The sequence below is a fragment of the Gopherus flavomarginatus genome, chromosome 1, assembly GCF_025201925.1.
Source record: "Gopherus flavomarginatus isolate rGopFla2 chromosome 1, rGopFla2.mat.asm, whole genome shotgun sequence".
In the NCBI taxonomy this organism is placed as follows: domain Eukaryota; kingdom Metazoa; phylum Chordata; order Testudines; family Testudinidae; genus Gopherus; species Gopherus flavomarginatus.
The window spans coordinates 58,588,757-58,606,092 of record NC_066617.1 but is presented as its reverse complement, the minus strand read 5'-3'; the positions used below and the strand labels follow the sequence as shown (position 1 = coordinate 58,606,092).

Sequence of the window (17,336 nt, the reverse complement as noted above, 5' to 3'; positions counted from 1 at the left end):
CGTTAAAACTAAAAGGTGTCAAAAATAAGTGGCTAACATTACTCTCAGTTCAATTTTCCATGCTTTCTCAAATAGCGGAAAACCATGACTTTTAATTAACAACTTTTCTTGCCTATTGAAAATTCAGAATGTCTGTCAGTTCTAACAGCAAAAGCCAAGGTGAGCTAAAAGAGTTTATCGTGTTTTGTAATCGGAGATCTATGGAGCTATTGTTGTATAATAAAGGGTGCTGTATTGAGTCAGCCTGGTCACCTGCATAAAAATTGTAACATCAGCTGCGGGGGGTGTGGGAAGGGAGAGAGAGAGCCCTTACAGGGTTAATAGCTGAACTATTAAGATTGGAGTCAGATGTGGGTAAAAGCAACAAGGGAGTCTGTTTTTTTCCTAATATCCTGTAGTCTGATAACTCTGAAAAAGGTAATTGTTTTAAAAAAATCTGTTTTGATTTAGAATTTTTTTTTAAAGCAAGATGAAGTCTGCATAAACTAGAGAAGCTTCTAATGTTTCGAAAGGCTAGGAAATGGCTAGAAAATTCCAGTTAACTTAAAAGTAAAACCCTGAACTGTGCATGTATTTTTCATGTACAACTACAAAATTTTATTGATTCCCTTCTTCTAAATAATCCATTCTCCATCTTAGTGGCATAAAGTATATCGTTTAACATTTGTGAAAGAACAGTCTGTGTACTGGAAAGGTTATCTTTTCTAGTAGACTAGTTAATTATAACTCTTTATTAAAAGTGATTTAGAGTATTTGTGTTCTAGATAACTAAGCTTTTTGCAAAAAAGAAAATGTAAATGATTTGAAGAGTATAGGTGATGATTGCTGTTATACTCTAAAAGTTTCATAATTTATATGTAAAAAAGATGCCTGAGGAATGACTGGCACACTAATGACCTAACTTCCCATAATCTCAAGAGTTTGGTCTGTCTTCCCCTATGTTTTTAGAAAGAGATTAGATGAGTTCGGCATTGTTCATTTAATTGGCATATGAAAATCAGATGGGTTTTACTCTAACTATTTTCCACTGAAACACTGCATAGGATTAACTTGTATGGAGTTAGTTCCTATTGTATCTTTGCTGAGTGATTGGCTTGACCCTTTCCTAATGGCTTGGATGAAGATACAAAGATTTAAAGTATTTTCCCAGTAGCATGGAATTTACATAATATGGTGATTGTGGATGCTGTACAATCCACCTAACACAGAACAGATAATTAGACCAACTTCAAGTAAACACAAGAATTCACTAGACATGGTATCCAGGCAACCAGAGCCATGATATATGTACAGTGACTGAGTTAATTTTTTGCAACTCTTTAAAATTTATGAAAAATTATTTTTGACCCCACTGTGTGTTGTCTTTACCTGTAGGCCACAGAAGGTAAAAGTCCAAGACATCAGTGCCTCTGCCTAGGGGCTCATGAAAGAACATTCTCCAAAGCCATTGCTCCTTTATATTTCAATAATAAAGTGATCACTTCATAAATATTTCAGAGAATCATTCTGTGGTCAAGTGTTGCCTAAGGTGAAGGAGAATAGCAACACAGTATCTTTCCCTTGTTTGAGTAGGCTACATAACGATCACATGTCTGTCTTTTATCTTGAATTTGATATCTGAATTCATAGAAGGGGGTAGTTCAGCAGTATTTTTGGTTTGGTTAGCCAACATTAACTATTTTCTGTTTACAACCATTCTAAATGGAGGTAAACTTGAGCCAAATTATAGTTCATTACTGTATTCTAGTTAGAAACCATTGATTGTTAGGCCCAGCTACTGGAAACACACAGATGAGTAGTTCTTACTTGCATGCATAAGGCCATGTCTACACATACAGTGCTGCAGCTGTGCTGCTGCACCATACAGCTGTGCCGCTGCAGCACATCTGGTGAAGACGCTCTATGCTGAGGGAAGAGAGCTCTCCGTCGGCATAATAAAACCACCTCTGTGAGCAGGAGAAGCTATGGGCTTGTCTACATCGGCAATTTCCTTGACACCCCCCTGAGCGCAGCAAGTTTCAGCACTGTAAAGCGCCAGTGTAGACAGTGCACCAGCGCTGGGAGCCACACCCCTTGTGGAGGTGGGTATTTTTAGAGCACTGGAAGCGACCACACAAGCCATGTTAAAGCGCTGCAATGGCAGTGCTTTAGCATTGCCAGTGTAGACTAGCTCTATGTCAGTGGGAGAAGCTCTCCTGCTGACACAGTGCTGTGCATGCTGGTGCTTATGTTGGTGTAACTTATGTCACTTGGGGGGGTGGTTTTTTCACACCCTTGAGTGATGCAAGTTATGCCAACATAGGCTGTAGTATAGACATAGTCCAAGTGTTTGTAGGACTGAGGACTTAGTGGAAAGGACCAACTTTGAAGGAGAGAGCAGTAACTCTGAGTCAACCTTCTCCCTTCCCCCACCTTCTGACTGAGCAATGGTGGGAAGAAACATGTTTTACAAGTTACAGCACACTGATGTCATGACATTTCTGGCAGAGATACCAAGATAGACTAATCAGATCACTTTACTATTTGCCAAAATGACACAGTTTTTCCAAAGACAATTCTTTTGTTGCTGGTCCATAGTCAAAAGATATTTCCAGTTATTGAGAAAAAATTCTCCAGGGGACTGTAATAATTCGTTCTGTGTCTTTGTATTGTTTGCTTGTTTAGACTTCACTCTAAACACATTAAACTCACTTTTCCTTGGCCTCTAGAAAAATGGAATGATTGCTCAGCATGAATTTATTAGCCTTTTCAAGGGTTATTTTTCTACAAGAAAATTTTAAAATACACAAACTGAATTAAAAATCTCAAGAGACAGAGGTATGAGCCAACACAGACATTTTTAAATACTTATGTAAGCTAGCAAGCAACTGTCATTTACCTCTTTTTGGAACTCTGCCTACAAGGGTCCATTTGATTTTTAAATGTTACCACAATACTGGTTCAAAATGTTCCTGGAAAACAACTGACCAATGGAGCTGAGAGTGTATTTCTTACCAGTCAACCAGTGGTAGACACTGTTGAAGACAAGTCTGTCATTTCCAGTGGATTACACATCAACAAAAGGTGGAGCTGTGTTATTTCAGTTGTTCTGTACTGAAGTCATGTAGTCCTGTCTAGAGATTTGTGTCTGAATTGTTGATTTATAGCACCTTGTAGCTCTTGCTGCTTTGTATGCTTCTCTTTCATTTTTTCCATCTCTCTTCCCCTTGCTCTCTAAGTCTGAAAATTTGACAATAAGCTGATAAAAGTATTGTAGACATAGACCTACAAACACTCTCCATGCATAACAGTTTTATTCAGCAGTCCTTTTATCTGAAGCACAGATCCCACAGCTTGCAGTTGTGGTCTTTGACTTTAGTAACAATTCTGTATGAAATGTTTCCAATTACACACTATTGGAGGCATGAAGCAACTGCATGCCAAAAGCATTTCCAAGTGCCTTCCAAGAATCGGATTATGATTTATTTTAATTTAAATAAAGGTTTTTTTTGTTTCTTGTGATGTTTTTATAACCACCTTTTTCAATGTTGTTTTTATAATCTTGCATCAAGTAGCCACAATAAAACATGATATCAGGGCTTGGATTCTGCAACTATCACCTTCCAAATCTAAGTGCACTTCTAACCTTTGCACCACTGCAAGGAAAAGTCAAAGTTGTCCATATACAATATAAATAATAGGTCATAGTGAACCAATGGCTCCTTAAACATTAACGGTATGTTACAGTTACAGTTTTTAAAAAGAGAAAATATCAGTCTAAAGATATATGTTCAAGTCCCTCTACAAACATTAACTTTTTAAAAGTAATCCATATTGCAAAATCTTCATCTCCCAAGATGTTGTGTTCTAAGTACAGCTAGTTACTAACTGTAGGTGTTTAAAATACAGTAACACGGGATTCTGAGCATGTGGTTTAAAGCTTTGTCAAATGGTCTGGAATTCTTACCTGTCCTCGCATTAGGACACTTTTTTGTTCTAAAGACAGCCACTATTCTTGTTAGTAAATGTGTTTTTGTAACTTTTTTTATTTTAATTAGAAACTTAGCAGTTTTTTTTAACATAGTAAGTGAATCTTTAAAATGACCCATGTCACAAAGTTATTTTTAGTCTTTTCCATGGGACAGTGTGAAATACTTGATCTGTTTGTGAAGCAGTCTTGTAGAGATGTTTTAAAACAGGAGCAAAAACTTCCTTTGACACTAACACTATAATTCTGCAGCATTATCCATTACACTCTGATATTATCTTTACATTAATTAAGTCCTCTTGTGAAAGAGATAGCAGGAGCTCAGTGAGAGATTAGCCTAGCTACACAGTCACTCTCTCTCTACCAGCTGAGCACACTGGCTAGCCAGACAGCTGCTCCCATCCATAGCCCAATGCGGCGGTGACACAAATACACAGTAACTATGGTACAAATTGAAAGCTTTTTAAAAAAACTTCATGTGTGGGTCAGTTCATCTAACCACAATAAAAACTGATTTTTTTTTCATGTACATACTAAAAATGAGTAGGCTACATTGAAAGCAAACCTCTACATAAGTTTTTGGGGAAGGTTTTTAGTTTTTTTTTTCCTACACTCAAACACAGCATTTTAATTCCCACAGAAATGCAGTAATTTTGCATCTCTCAAGTGTGTGCATGCTATATAATTACTTGTGATTAACCTATGTTCAGAAAAGTTAGCTCTTCAGAGGACCAAATGTGTGGGGTTTTTTTGTTTGTTTTTTGTTTTTTTAGTAAAAGTATAACTTTCAGAAATTGAGATGATATTTTTCAAAATTGTGATTAAAAATACTGCATATAGTATATGCTAAGAAAGAAAATGACTTTTTGTGAGAATGAGTAATACATATGTCCAGTCCTGGAGAGAGAGACTGTGTGTGTGTGTGCACATACGAATTGCTAACCAGGGTATAGTTCAGTCTGGAATCTTGTTAGTGAATCTCAGATGTTTCTTGTAGCAGGATACATGTTTCGTAAGAATTTTGAACTGCTTTCTGATGCTTTGTTCATCATAATGATCATATGGATAACTTCACTGTGAGAGCTCCCTGACTTGTTTGCAAAGCTTAGAGAAAGAATCTAAATGATAAATACTGAGTTCCCATTTATCCTAGGACTGAAGTGATTTAGCTCTCTGTGTATGTGGAAGGAGGAAATAAAATATACAGAAGATATGTTTATATTTAACAGAATTTGCCATACAAGTTTCTTTATGCTCCTTCTATAAGCCTAAACAGCTTGGCAGGCTAATAGCCAACAAAATGTCCTCAAGTGCTGCCAAATATGTTGAAAGTAAACCAGACTTTCCTCTATATTGAGGTACTGGAAACTTACTTTACCTTCAGCTTTTAAAGATATTAATCAGTAAATTGCCTTGCTCTTCCTACCCTTACAAACCCAGTGCAGATTTGGGTCAGAGTAGGCATCTAGTTTGAAATACTAGTTGAAGAAAATATGGTGGTTTGCCTGAATGGATGTTGAACAGCAAGCAATGATGAGGTGACACAGATAGATTAGATTATACATATGAAAGAAGGTTGGTAAACTCAACGTGTACTAAATGTGCAGACAGTGTGAACTGTGATTGGGTATTTAGCTTATCTAAGCAATGTGGTTAGTAAGACGGCACCTCTCATTGGCTCATGTACTTCCTACAGCGCACCCACTGATGGCACTCAAGACCTCAAGAGAGGTGTCCTGCGCCTTGTGGGATCAGGCCCTGGAAGTGAAAAGGCAGCAAGTATGTATGTATGCATGCCATCAGTGGGATTTGGGGATACAGGATTCCAGTGGCATCTGTAATGCTTCCTTCTCATTAATCTAAGGAAGAATTCCATATAGTTATGAAATGATAGTGAGGAGGACTGGGAGAATGTACAGTGCTAGAAAAGATAATGCAACCTCTTTCGTTTAGCTCTTGGTACACCTTACCTTGTTCCTGACTCACAATCTTATTATATAAACCTCAATTCTGAATTTCTAAAGCAGAAACTAGGAGCCATATGTGCTACTTAACTTGTACACTGCTTTAGTAACTACATTCACTTCAGTGAAGTTTCACTGGTATGTAAATAGAGTAACTCAGCTATGAAACAGGCCTAAGTAGCTCTAACCTGTGCAGTAGTTTTGTGATCATAATTCGTTTAGAGGAGACTCTGCCATACTTGAGCTCACTTACCCTTGAGCTCCGCAGGTGAAAGGCTGACAATTATGTTGTTAGTGCCGTAAAATGGAAATCTTGAAAGATTTCAGAATATCTCATCCTGTCTGATCCGGGGATGAGCCTTATCGGACACAGCTTTCCCTTAAAGGAGCTCTCTCACCCAGCATTGACAGCTCTGCATGACTATCAGGGTCTTGTGATAATTGCAAAAATAATAAATTTTTTTAAATGGCTTTAACTCTAAAATAATGAGGTTTTTAATCCCATGAATCTTTGGGGCCTGACGCACAAATTTTGAACACTTGGGCTTGGCAGTACTGATTATCCAAAGCTTCCAGACTTTGGATGACTGGAGCCTCTTCTCCTGCCTTCACTTGTTTACTCTGCCTGTTTTGCAGTTCACAAATTCGTATCTTTTAATTCTCCCCCTGAATTGTAGGAATCATGTTTGCAGTTTCCTTTTAAATACACAGGGCTTGATTTGCCTCTCCCAAAGACATAAATCAGAGTAACTCCACTCAAATCAGTGATGGTAGAGCCATGTAAAACTGGGAGAGAGAGTCTGGCATCCAGTTACTATTTTTAACTATGGTTAATCTAAAACTGCTTAATGCCATACTATGACTTTATTATGCAAATATTAGTTTCCATACTTCTGTCATGCATATTGCATTATATATAAAATGTTAATAGCAGTTATCATAATAACTTAGTTTGGTCCTAATCTGCCAGTTGTATGTACTACTCCAGTTTTAGAAATTAATAGCTAGTACTGCAACATAGACATGCCAAAGTAGTTACTGTACTAGGATCTTGTCCTGTAAAAAGAGTCAATGTGCAGAAGTCCCAAAGGAGGGTAACTCTTGAGTCTATTCTGGAGTAACTACGTGTGCAGTCATGACTCTGTGTATTGTGCCCCTTTCTATCACTTTATTAGCTCTCCTCTCCAACAAGTCTGTCTTGAAACTGCTATGAGTCAGAAGTGATGGAGAACTGCTTCTGCCCAAATAAAAGTGCCATAGAGTTTGCTGTCTCCCTACATTCACACTCTTATTTAACAAGTTTTCCAATTATAGAAAAATCAATGTGTTCATCTTCAGACTCTCTCCGAGCAGTTAAATGTAGAAGCGACTGCTGAACATCTGCAAAAATCTCACTATTGCCATAAGTTTTGCTTGATGCTGGTATTTGTGTACTTTCTGGCAGGAGATTATGACTTCAATAGAGCGTCAGTACTCCAGTCACTGACTGGGATTATACAACAGTGCTATAAAAAACTGGTCATGCTAAGCTATGACTTGTGCGTGTGTGTTCAAATACACTCGCCTCATTCATTAGTCACTATAGCAGATTCAAACTTCACCACTAGTTAGTTTTTCAAACCTAACATAGTATACCTCACCTAACTGAAACTTTGCTTTGATTGCCAGTTTTGCAGTTCAAAAATGATAAAAATAGTCAGCTTGTGATGTTTGAGCTTGGAGAAGATCTATTGGTTAATTTGAAAAGATTTTTCTCTAAAGCGGCAAATTACAAGTGGACTCTATGGCGTGAGAGACAACACACACTATTGCATCAAATTTTATTAGCATAAAACTAATATTTGACATACAAAACCTAGAAAATCCATCGGACGTTATTCAGGATCTTCTCGTTCACTCCTTAAGTTTTGACCTAGTTTAGACTGTAGATTGATGTTAGATGTAACTGAATGTTGCACTGTGTATTTCCCAAGCAAAAATCTTCTTAGGGCTGAGTATCTGTTAATAGAATATTTTTTAAAAACTTACCAAAACACTAGAAATGCAAGAAACTCAGACTGACGCTTCCAACACTATGCCCACCTACGTGCCACAGAACTGATGTCTGCCTTTGTGGTTTTATGGTTTCCAATTTTATGATCTCTAGTTGTATGAATATAACTTTCTAACGTATATTTGGTTCAGGGTTAGTAGTGCAAGGGAAAATCTTTGTGCCTAGGCATTTTGTCCTCGTAGTAGAAAAGTCTATTTGTTGACAGTGCATCACTATTTGCTGATATTTAGCTGCCCGGTATTGCAGCAACACAATGGTGGAACCTAGACTGAGCTGTATCCATTGTGGTACATGCAGTAGAACTTGTAGATGGCTCCTTCGGAGTGTAGTGGTGACAGGGAAAAGGGATGTGCCAAACACACGCAAGAGTTTGGGTGGGGCGTGGTGGTTTTGTTGTTGTTTTGTAACAGAAGACTTGCCTTGATTTGGGGACTGAAGTGTTTCTCCCTCCTATTTGCTATCATTATGATTTAAGTGCTTCACAGGAGACCTACCTGAAGACAAGTCCCTGCCCCAAATAGCTCACAGTCCAAATGGTGGACGTGACAGCCAAGTGAGAATAACACCTTCACCAGGAAGGGGAGAAACACAGGTTACAGAAATGATTAAGTAGTTACTTACCTTAAATATTAACCTTGATGGCTCAAAGGTGAGGTTTTACTTTTTTGTAATGAAAGCCATGCTGTGCAAGTCATAATTTAGGAGTGATTTCTTAAGGTGAATATGAAGGCACCAACAGGGTGGTTTTTTGGAAATGACTCTCATGCATAAGGCATAGAATGGCAAGATACTTACATGTTTGTGTCCGAGAGAGAGAAAAGGAGTATTGAGGTGGTGGTTGTTGTTGTTGGAAGCAGAGAATGTAAAAAGAGACTAGACCAGACATAGACTGGGATCTGTGTTGTATGCTAGGCCTTGAAGGCAAGGACAATGTGGAGCTAGTAAAGTGACTCAGAATGGGATAACATGGCTGAAGCAATGGACTATTTGGTGGTAGCACTTGGAATAAAATGGATGGGGACTGGAGCTGGGGCATGATTTGTACAAAAATTGCTATTGACTGTGGTGCCTGCCTGCAATTGGTGGGACTCCCTCTTCCTCTCCCGCCTTGTCATTACTCAAGATGCAGGAACCTTTGCCCCATAAACACACTCTCTTGCAGATAGCTCAATTTCAGGGCTCTTTGCCAGTTAGATGTCACTTTCAGGCAGCACAGCCCATTACAAATCTATTCTAGGGCCTTGCCTAACTATCAAGCAGCAAGAGGAGGGATCAAACTCTCTCCGCATACACACTAAGATGAGCTCAGTTCAGTCATGGCTGCTATTTCGGTAAGTAATTTTCCCATATCTGAGACTGAGTGACATGAGAATTTGCTCCTTAAAAGGGGGGCACATATGGGCAGTCCCAAAGGCTAAAGCCAGCAGCACCTAGGCTCTTAGGAGCAAGTACCCCTTTCAAATAGGGAGCAGCTTTAACAGATGCAGAACCTAGGGTGTGGAACTTCTGCAAGCCCAGCATTCAGAGCCCATTTTGGGGCTGAAATAAGCCCTAATGTGTCTTTTAGGAAGTGAATTATTCCTATTAGTTTCTTGGGAACTATTTCAAGCTTTCTTGACATGAAACTTAGATGTAGACATTTTGAAAATGTTACCCTAAATTTGTGACTGAAACATGTGTATGTATTAAAAATACCACTTATTTGGTCAGCTACCTCAAGACCACAAACATTCACAGGGTGTGGCACCCAGAGTTCCTGTTACAGTTAGCAGGAGCTTTGGGTGCTTGGCGCCTTTGAAAATCAGGCTCCAGGTGCACGTGCATGTTTTGTGGGTGTACTTTAGGGGAGTGATGTTGAAAATGTGACCCTTAAAACTTAGTTTTTATTTTATAATAAATCTCAGCTAAAAACTTCTAACTAAAGCCAACAGACTATATTTTACTGTGTGATTGTCTGAAAGCATATGCTAGTTAACTAGATAAAAAAAAATCTTGGGCTATTATGGCGTGGAGACTTAGTTTGAAAATTATCATAATAGAGATGGCATACTTGTTTGAACTCTACCTCTTGAACAATGATGTAAACACATTTTGGAGCTGCACGGCCTGGCATTATAATATTGTATTTCTGTATGTGCTTTTCATCCTAAACAAACTCCAAACTCTTTACCAACACAGACACTTACTAAATAAATTAATTCACTTCATAAAGCATGTGTCTGAGCAGGATCTAAATGCCATAGACTAAAATAATGCAAAACATTAATTTTATTTTAATCACCAGCCAGAACCAAAGGATCTGGCATGATGCAAACTCCATAGCTTTCAAGCAGAGCATCCCATCAAATAACACATAGCCTCTGACACCAAGGCATTACATCACTTACCATACAAGTACCGCAGCTGCAACACAGCAATACTGTGCCCCCACTCCTGCAAATAGCAACAGAATCCTTAATCACAACAAATGGACAGAACCGTATTTTATGCCTCATCTTAAAGAGCACGTCCAATAGCAAACTCTTTCCACGCCATTGTCAGGGCATTACTTCAATACTAGCATGTTGAGCAGAGGGCCACCTACTACATCACAATGTATAATTAGACTTTGGAACTCATTGCCACAGGATGATGTTGAGGCCAAATATTTAGCAACCTTCAAAGAGGGATTACATGTGTATATATGGATAACAAGACTATCTAGTGTTATAATATTTCATAGCTAAGTATTGGAAAAATATAAAACTTCAAGTTAATACCTATTCCTAGTAGTTAGAAATTGCTTTTCGGATGAGACCTTCATGAGCGTGGCAAGATTTTCCCACACTTGCGTACTATGGGTCTTCTGTACCTTCCCTGTAAGTATTGGGTGCTGATCGCTGTCAGAGAGAGGATATTGGACTAGATCAGAGGTGGGCAAACCTACGGCCCAGAAGCCAGATCCAGCCCTCCAGCCTGTTTAATACAGCCCTTGAGCTCCCACTGAGGAGCAGGGTCTGGGGCTTGCTCTGCTCCCGCAAGGGATCAGGGCTGGAGACGCTCTGCGCACCGAGACTCCCAGAAGCAGCAGCATGTCCCCCCTCTGCCAGCTCCTATGTTTAGGGGTAGCCAGGGGGCTCTGCGCACTGTCCCACCCCCACAGCTCCCATTGGCTGGGAACTGCAGCTAATGGGAATTCCAGGAGTGGTGCCTGCAGACGGGGCAGCCTAAAGAGCCGCCTGGCCGCACCTCCACATAGAAGCCGGAGGGAGGGGACATGCCACTGCTTCCAAGAGCTGCTTGAGGTAAACACTGCCCGGAGCCTGCATCCCTGACCCCCTTCTGTGCCCCAGCCCAGAGCCCCCTTCCTACATCCTGAACTCCTCATTTCTGGCCCAACCCCAGAGCCCACACCCCGAGGCAGAGCTCTCACTCCCTCCTGCACCCCAACCCCAATTTCATGAGCTTTCTTGGCCCACCATACAATTTCCATACCCAGATGTGGCCCTTGGGCCACAAAGTTTGCCCACACCTGGACTAGATGTACCATAGGTCAGATCCAGTAGGGCAAATCCTATGAACAAGTATAAAGCATCTTAGCCTTTCTTTGGAGGTCTTCTATTCAGGAAGTATTTTATTTTATTTGTGGTAATAGGTGAGAGCAAGACCTGTAGTAGTGGAACTGTTAATTATTGATTTCCAGTATAGCCTAGTTGATCTTGGATCACATTTATTTTCCACTGAAAGTTTCTCTTATCTATCCATCTGTTCTTGGGATGAGGTCACACTAAGGGAGATGGCACGAGGTAGCTTTTAAGGGCTTCATTTCGTTACATAGTTTGGCAAAGGTTAATAAATTATAGCTTTTCAGATTAATGACTTTGTGTGTTCACACTTTCTTAAGGGAAACTGACTGTATTTTAAGATGGATCCTTGAAGTGTCATAACAGGCAAAACAAGAGTGTTTGTGTATATGGAAAAAGATCAGTTGTCTGAAAATGGAGTTACAAAATCCAGAATATAGCTTTGTCAAGAAAACAAAGCAAAATATGCCTTATGTAGTGCTGTTTAATGAAGAGTCTCCCTCAGTCAGAAATAGTAAACAATGAGACACTAGATGGCACTCTTAAACTTGGAAAGTGACCATGCTTATTTTTTAGTGCAGTGCCAGTTATGTGAGGCTGGGGAATTGGGGAGAGGCACTGACATTTTTAATGGTTCCCATTGGTGGGGAGAGAAATAAAAAAACAATCTGAACCGAAATCTCTTCCGAGACAGCAGAGAATTGTGCCAGACAGGCTATAGAAAAAAATGTTGAACCCAGTTTCCTAGCCTAAATATCGTTTCCATTAACACATTTTTATAAGAAATAATCAACATAAACAAATGGAATATACGACACATTTTCCTGTATACTTTTTCAGAGTTTAAATATGTCTAAACTTAGGTTTAATGTGGTAAGTTCTAGAAATCAGTAAATGTTAGATTTGTTTGGGAGGTTTTGCCCTTGACTTCGTTCAGTGAGAACAGAATTGGGTAAATGGCCTGAACTCTTTAGGGTAATGTGTGTAGGCTGTGGGATATCAAGACACACAAATCATTAGGGTGCAGGCAGGTTTTCCTGGGCCTCTCTGTACAGGTGGGAGAAGAGAAGCTTTTAACACTAGCCAGCCATGGACTTTCTTGCATATCAAAAAGGGTACCTGCTGTCTCGGAGTTTCTCTGTTCTGCTGTGACAAGGGGCAATATAGAGAAGTGGTGCTCTGGAAATTCAGCAGTAGAGCTGGTTAAAACTCACAATTTCTGTTCTGTGGAAAATTCTGATACTTTTAAATTTTGTTTTTTGTCCCAAATTGGGACAAAATATCTAAATGGAAGATGTAATCCAGCAAGGGAACCCCAGCCCATATGGAAAAGTGGTACCCAGTGGTGAAAGTAACTTACAGGACTTACTGGTATTGCTGGAGTCCTGAGGGAGGGCATGGCCTCATCTGGAAGATTTAAAGGCCCTGGGGCACCAGCTGTGGATTTAAAGGGCTCTGGGCTGCCTGCAGCCCCGGGGAGCTCTGAGCCCTTTAAATCTCAGCTGTGGTTGGGATTGAAAGGGCTCTGAGCTGCCCGCAGCGGGCAGCCCAGAGCCCTTTCAATACCGGCTGTGGAAGCTGGTGCGGTCCAGCACGGCATACTGGCTTTTGCCGGTACGCCATACTGGACCGGCTTGCTTTTTACCTCTGGTGGTACCCAAACTACAACTCCCCTGAGAACACTGCAGAAGCTCCAGCAGACTCAGATTGATGTCAAACTAATCTAAAACAAAACTGTTTTGATTTAAAATAGACAAATTGAAGTGTTTTTGTTTTTGTGTTTTAACCTGCACCAAAACATTTTATTTTGGTTTTGGGCAATGGAAAAATCAACAAAATTATGGCAAATTTTCAACTTTGTGGAAACTGCATTTTCTGTCAAAACATACTGTTTTATCATTTTCTTCAGTGAGCATCAGTTGTGATCTTAGATTTTCAAGGCCTGATGTGTTTGTGCAACTGGTTACGCACAGTATTTGAATTGTTTTGGAAGCTGCATGTATGGCATGACAGCCTGCCAGAGCCTGGAGCAGCACTAGCCTCCCTCCCCTTCCTACACACACTTTCAAAGCTGACCTGGTGAATGCTTTCATACATAGTGATCTGACAAAATGGTCTACATCCTTGAGGAGCATTATCGACTCCCGTCCAATTAAAGTCAAGAAATGAGAGTGCCAACTTTGCATTGAGTTCGCCATACATGGGTATCTATGAGAGAGAGTATTTTTCTTTGTTTTGTTCTAATGAAGTACTTGGTATTGTACTATGCACAACAGTAAAGACAATTCCTGCCCCCAAAAGTTTACAGTTTAAAAGATTTAATACACAACAGTGACATATTGGTAAATAACTTAAGAGTTTTGGTGGGTTTTTTCCTTCTTAATTTTCCAAAATTATAATAATTAAAAGCATGGCAGAACAAGTGGATTTGGAGGATACGATGGCAGCCTACTAATATGAAATAGGGGTATTGTTCTAGTTATTGTCTCTTGTGCCGTGCCCTGCGCCCCCCCCCCAAAGGAGAGGGAACCAAGACCCAGGAGACCAGCAGAGAACACATGATCATATATTGACCATCTGCACAATTTGTTGTGAGTGGCATCTTATTTTGACATCTCAAGTTGTTGAAGCTTAGCTTGTGGGCAGTTTCCCCCCAAATTTGGATTCTGATTCTCAGCTGCTTTAGATCAGAGAACTGGGGGAGGGGAGGAAGCAAATTGTACTGTGCATGCATGGAGCTCATTACTTAAAATTTATTGAACCATTTTTTCATTCAAAGTTGGCCTTTTACCTAGGTATCCTTTAAGGATGTGGAAGCTGGAAGTAATTTATGAGTATTATGTTCCATCTGTTTTTTTTATTGTGGTGATTTACTATGTGACTATGAGGGGTTAATTCATGTGAAGGAATGGTAGACAATGGTTTGATAAGTTATTCCACAAAATTGGAGACAATGCAGAAACTGAAGCACTTTTGAAGTTTCTCCGATCTCCCTGATGAGCTGTCTAAACCAGTTTAACCAAGCTCAGAGACTAAGGAGAAAACAAAGGACTTGGTTGGACTTATAAAAGGACACCTTCCTTAAAAGAGGAAGTCAAGGGTTTTGAGCTAAGGTGAAGCCAGACTCCAGAGGCTGGGTTGTCTGGGATTGTCTGCTGGTAATGCGGATTCGGCAGCGCGCCTGTGGAAGGTCTGCCAGTCCTGTGCATTCGGCATACCTGCTGCCGAATTGCTGCCGAAGCTGCGGGGCTGACGGACCTCCCGCAGGCATGCTACTGAAGGCATCCTGACTGCCGCCCTCACTGCGACTGGCAGGCCAACCCCCACGGCTTGCCACCCCAGGCACGCGCTTGGTGTGCTGGTGCCTGGAGCCACCCCTGGGTCTACCTAGGACTGTAGGTAAGGTATAGATGTGGGTAAGTGTTCTAACTGTGTTTGAAAACCATTTTCTGTGCTTATGCTTTGCTGTGTTCCTGCTGCTAAGATTGAACAGTACTTTATTTTGGAAAGGGTGTTTTGCATTGTCATTAACCACTGGTCACAACTTTTGTAGGGAAGACTTACAAGCACTGAATCCAGTTGGGCCTGCTGAGTAATTATGGTTGACTGACAGAGTGCTGCATCCCGGAGACATGGTCATATTGAGTGCTGGGAAGTGGATGGGCACTAGCCCATTCACTGCTAAAGGCCCCTCCCCCAGCCTGCAGAGGAGCTACTGGACCCAGTGCTCAACTAAACATGGGGGACAACGAAGGGGGAAAAAAAAGCAGTGACAGGTGCGGGGGTCAAGGAGCCAAAACTAGGGAACTGGAAGGGGACACTGAGCAGAAAACCCTGGACAGCGCCCATGGCTCCACGAAAGCATTCCAGGAGCCACTGGATGCTGCCTAGGGGAACTCTGCTTGGATGTGTGAATGGATGAAAGAACAAAAATAGGCCTCACAGTTGCAGGCCCCCCTCAGCCAACCTCCTCTCCCTTGTGTTATAAATGACCATTTTGGCCATGGCTAGGAGGAGGTTGAGGAGGTGGTCCCACGACTTTGTGGGGCCATGGATTGGGTGTGCATACATAAAAAGGTGTGGGGAAAAGTGCAGCCAGAACCTCAACAAGAGGTTCTGGAGGAGCCGAAAGAGGGTCTGCAGCATGGGCCAGAGACCATGGCCGGCTTTAGGCCAATTCCCCCGAATTGGGCCCCGCGCCTAAGAGGGCCCCGTACCCAGTGAGAATCCCTTCCCTGGCTAGAGGTACCTTTTTAATTTTTACTCACCTGGCTGCGCTTTGGGTCTCTAGTGGTACTTCGGCAGTGGGTCCTTCACTTGCTCTGGGTCTTCGGCGGCACTTTGGCAATGGGTCCTTAAGTGCCACCAAAGACCTGGAGTGAGTGAAGGACCTACCGCCGAAGTGCTGCCGAAAGCTCAGAGCACCTCCCGGTGAATACAAGCCCCACGTGTTTTTTTTACAGGTGTTTTTTGTTGTTTTGTTTTGTTTTGTTTTTTTTAAAGTCATCCCTGTCAGGGCCCCGTCAAAACTGTTCGAATTGGACCCCGCACTTCCTAAAGCCGGCCCTGCCAGAGACCTCGTGTAAGAGTGGGAAAAATTCCAGGATTCCACCCTGAGTTGAAGGTACACCTGAAAGGGTGAATTCGGAGACTAGAAAGGATTCAAAGAGGCAGCTAGTGCTGAACTGTGATATCCTTGTTCAAACGAGGGTTGTTTGGTAGACAAAATTAGTTCAGCCATTGCAGAGTTATGCAAGGACAAAATACCTGATTGGAATGTATGCAAAATGTATGTGACTGCATGTGGGAAGGTTCATGTACAGAATTCAGCCAATTATACCAAACCACTCAAAACCTGGGTTGAGGCTTAGTAGGCAAACCTTATAGGTACTGAAGGCATCTCCTTGGGTATATTCATCCTAATGTGATTCTGTACTGTTTTAGTTAATACACGAATACATTAATATTAATATGAAGAGATAAATATTAGCTGCTATATAAGGAGAGGATTGGGAGGGGTAAATGTGAATCACTTGGGGGCTATTTGGTCTAGCTTGCAATGTGGGGTTGTATGAAAATGCTTTGTTCAGTCTAATTTTAAATGTCTCATGTGATTGCATTTCCATCAGTTCTCTTGGGTGAAAGTGTTCCACACTCAGTGTTAAGATGAATGTAAGGAAAAAATTCCTAAAACTTAAAAATAAACAGCATGAACAGGATGAAATTAAGCATAGGTGCCATCCTAAACAAATACTTTCCACTTCTTTTTTACACAAAGGACATTCTCTACACCACTTTTTGGTATTCATCCAAACACTAAAACTACAAGTACCTGGAAACAGTCAACATTGTCCCACATACACACAAACAACCTTCTAGTCGATGTTTAACTAAACCATTCCTATTCAGTTGTTTTTAACCTTTCCTTCTAAATAAATCCCCTCCCACCCGACCCAGGCGTTTAGTGATTTGCATTCTTCTTATCTCCTCTCTTCCAGGTGGTTGAGATCTTTGTGTTACCAAGATACTCAGAACTGTATGTAGTATCCTAAATATTATCCGTCTTTCTCTGCATGCCCGTAGTATTTCCTCCCTAGCCTCTGATGGGATTGTAGGCGGTGTTTGTACAGTCCTTAGCACAATGGGGTCCTGGTTCATGACTAGGAGTCCTAGGCACTATGGTAATACAAATAATAATAATAATTGCATCCCCAAAATCACAATGTATTTTTCTTTGCATCATTTCATTAATACTCCTTTATAATTTTCTCTCCACAGTTGCCCATTGG

General features: G+C 40.9%; 1 protein-coding gene across 5 annotated transcripts in view; it reads left to right on the top strand.

Annotated features, from left to right (window-relative positions):
• PRICKLE1 (prickle planar cell polarity protein 1) overlaps positions 1–17,336 on the top strand; it is a 107,705-nt gene that overhangs the window by 1,960 nt on the left and 88,409 nt on the right. The window contains exon 2 of one of the 5 annotated variants that reach the window (XM_050936136.1): positions 17,046–17,083. The exons of 2 other annotated variants lie outside the window; for them this stretch is intronic. The gene's annotated coding sequence lies outside the window, so the exon portion shown is untranslated. Of the gene's footprint in view, positions 1–5,663; positions 5,751–17,045; positions 17,084–17,336 lie in introns of all 5 variants that reach the window. 2 more of the 5 variants (XM_050936137.1, XM_050936138.1) reach the window with 2 other exon arrangements.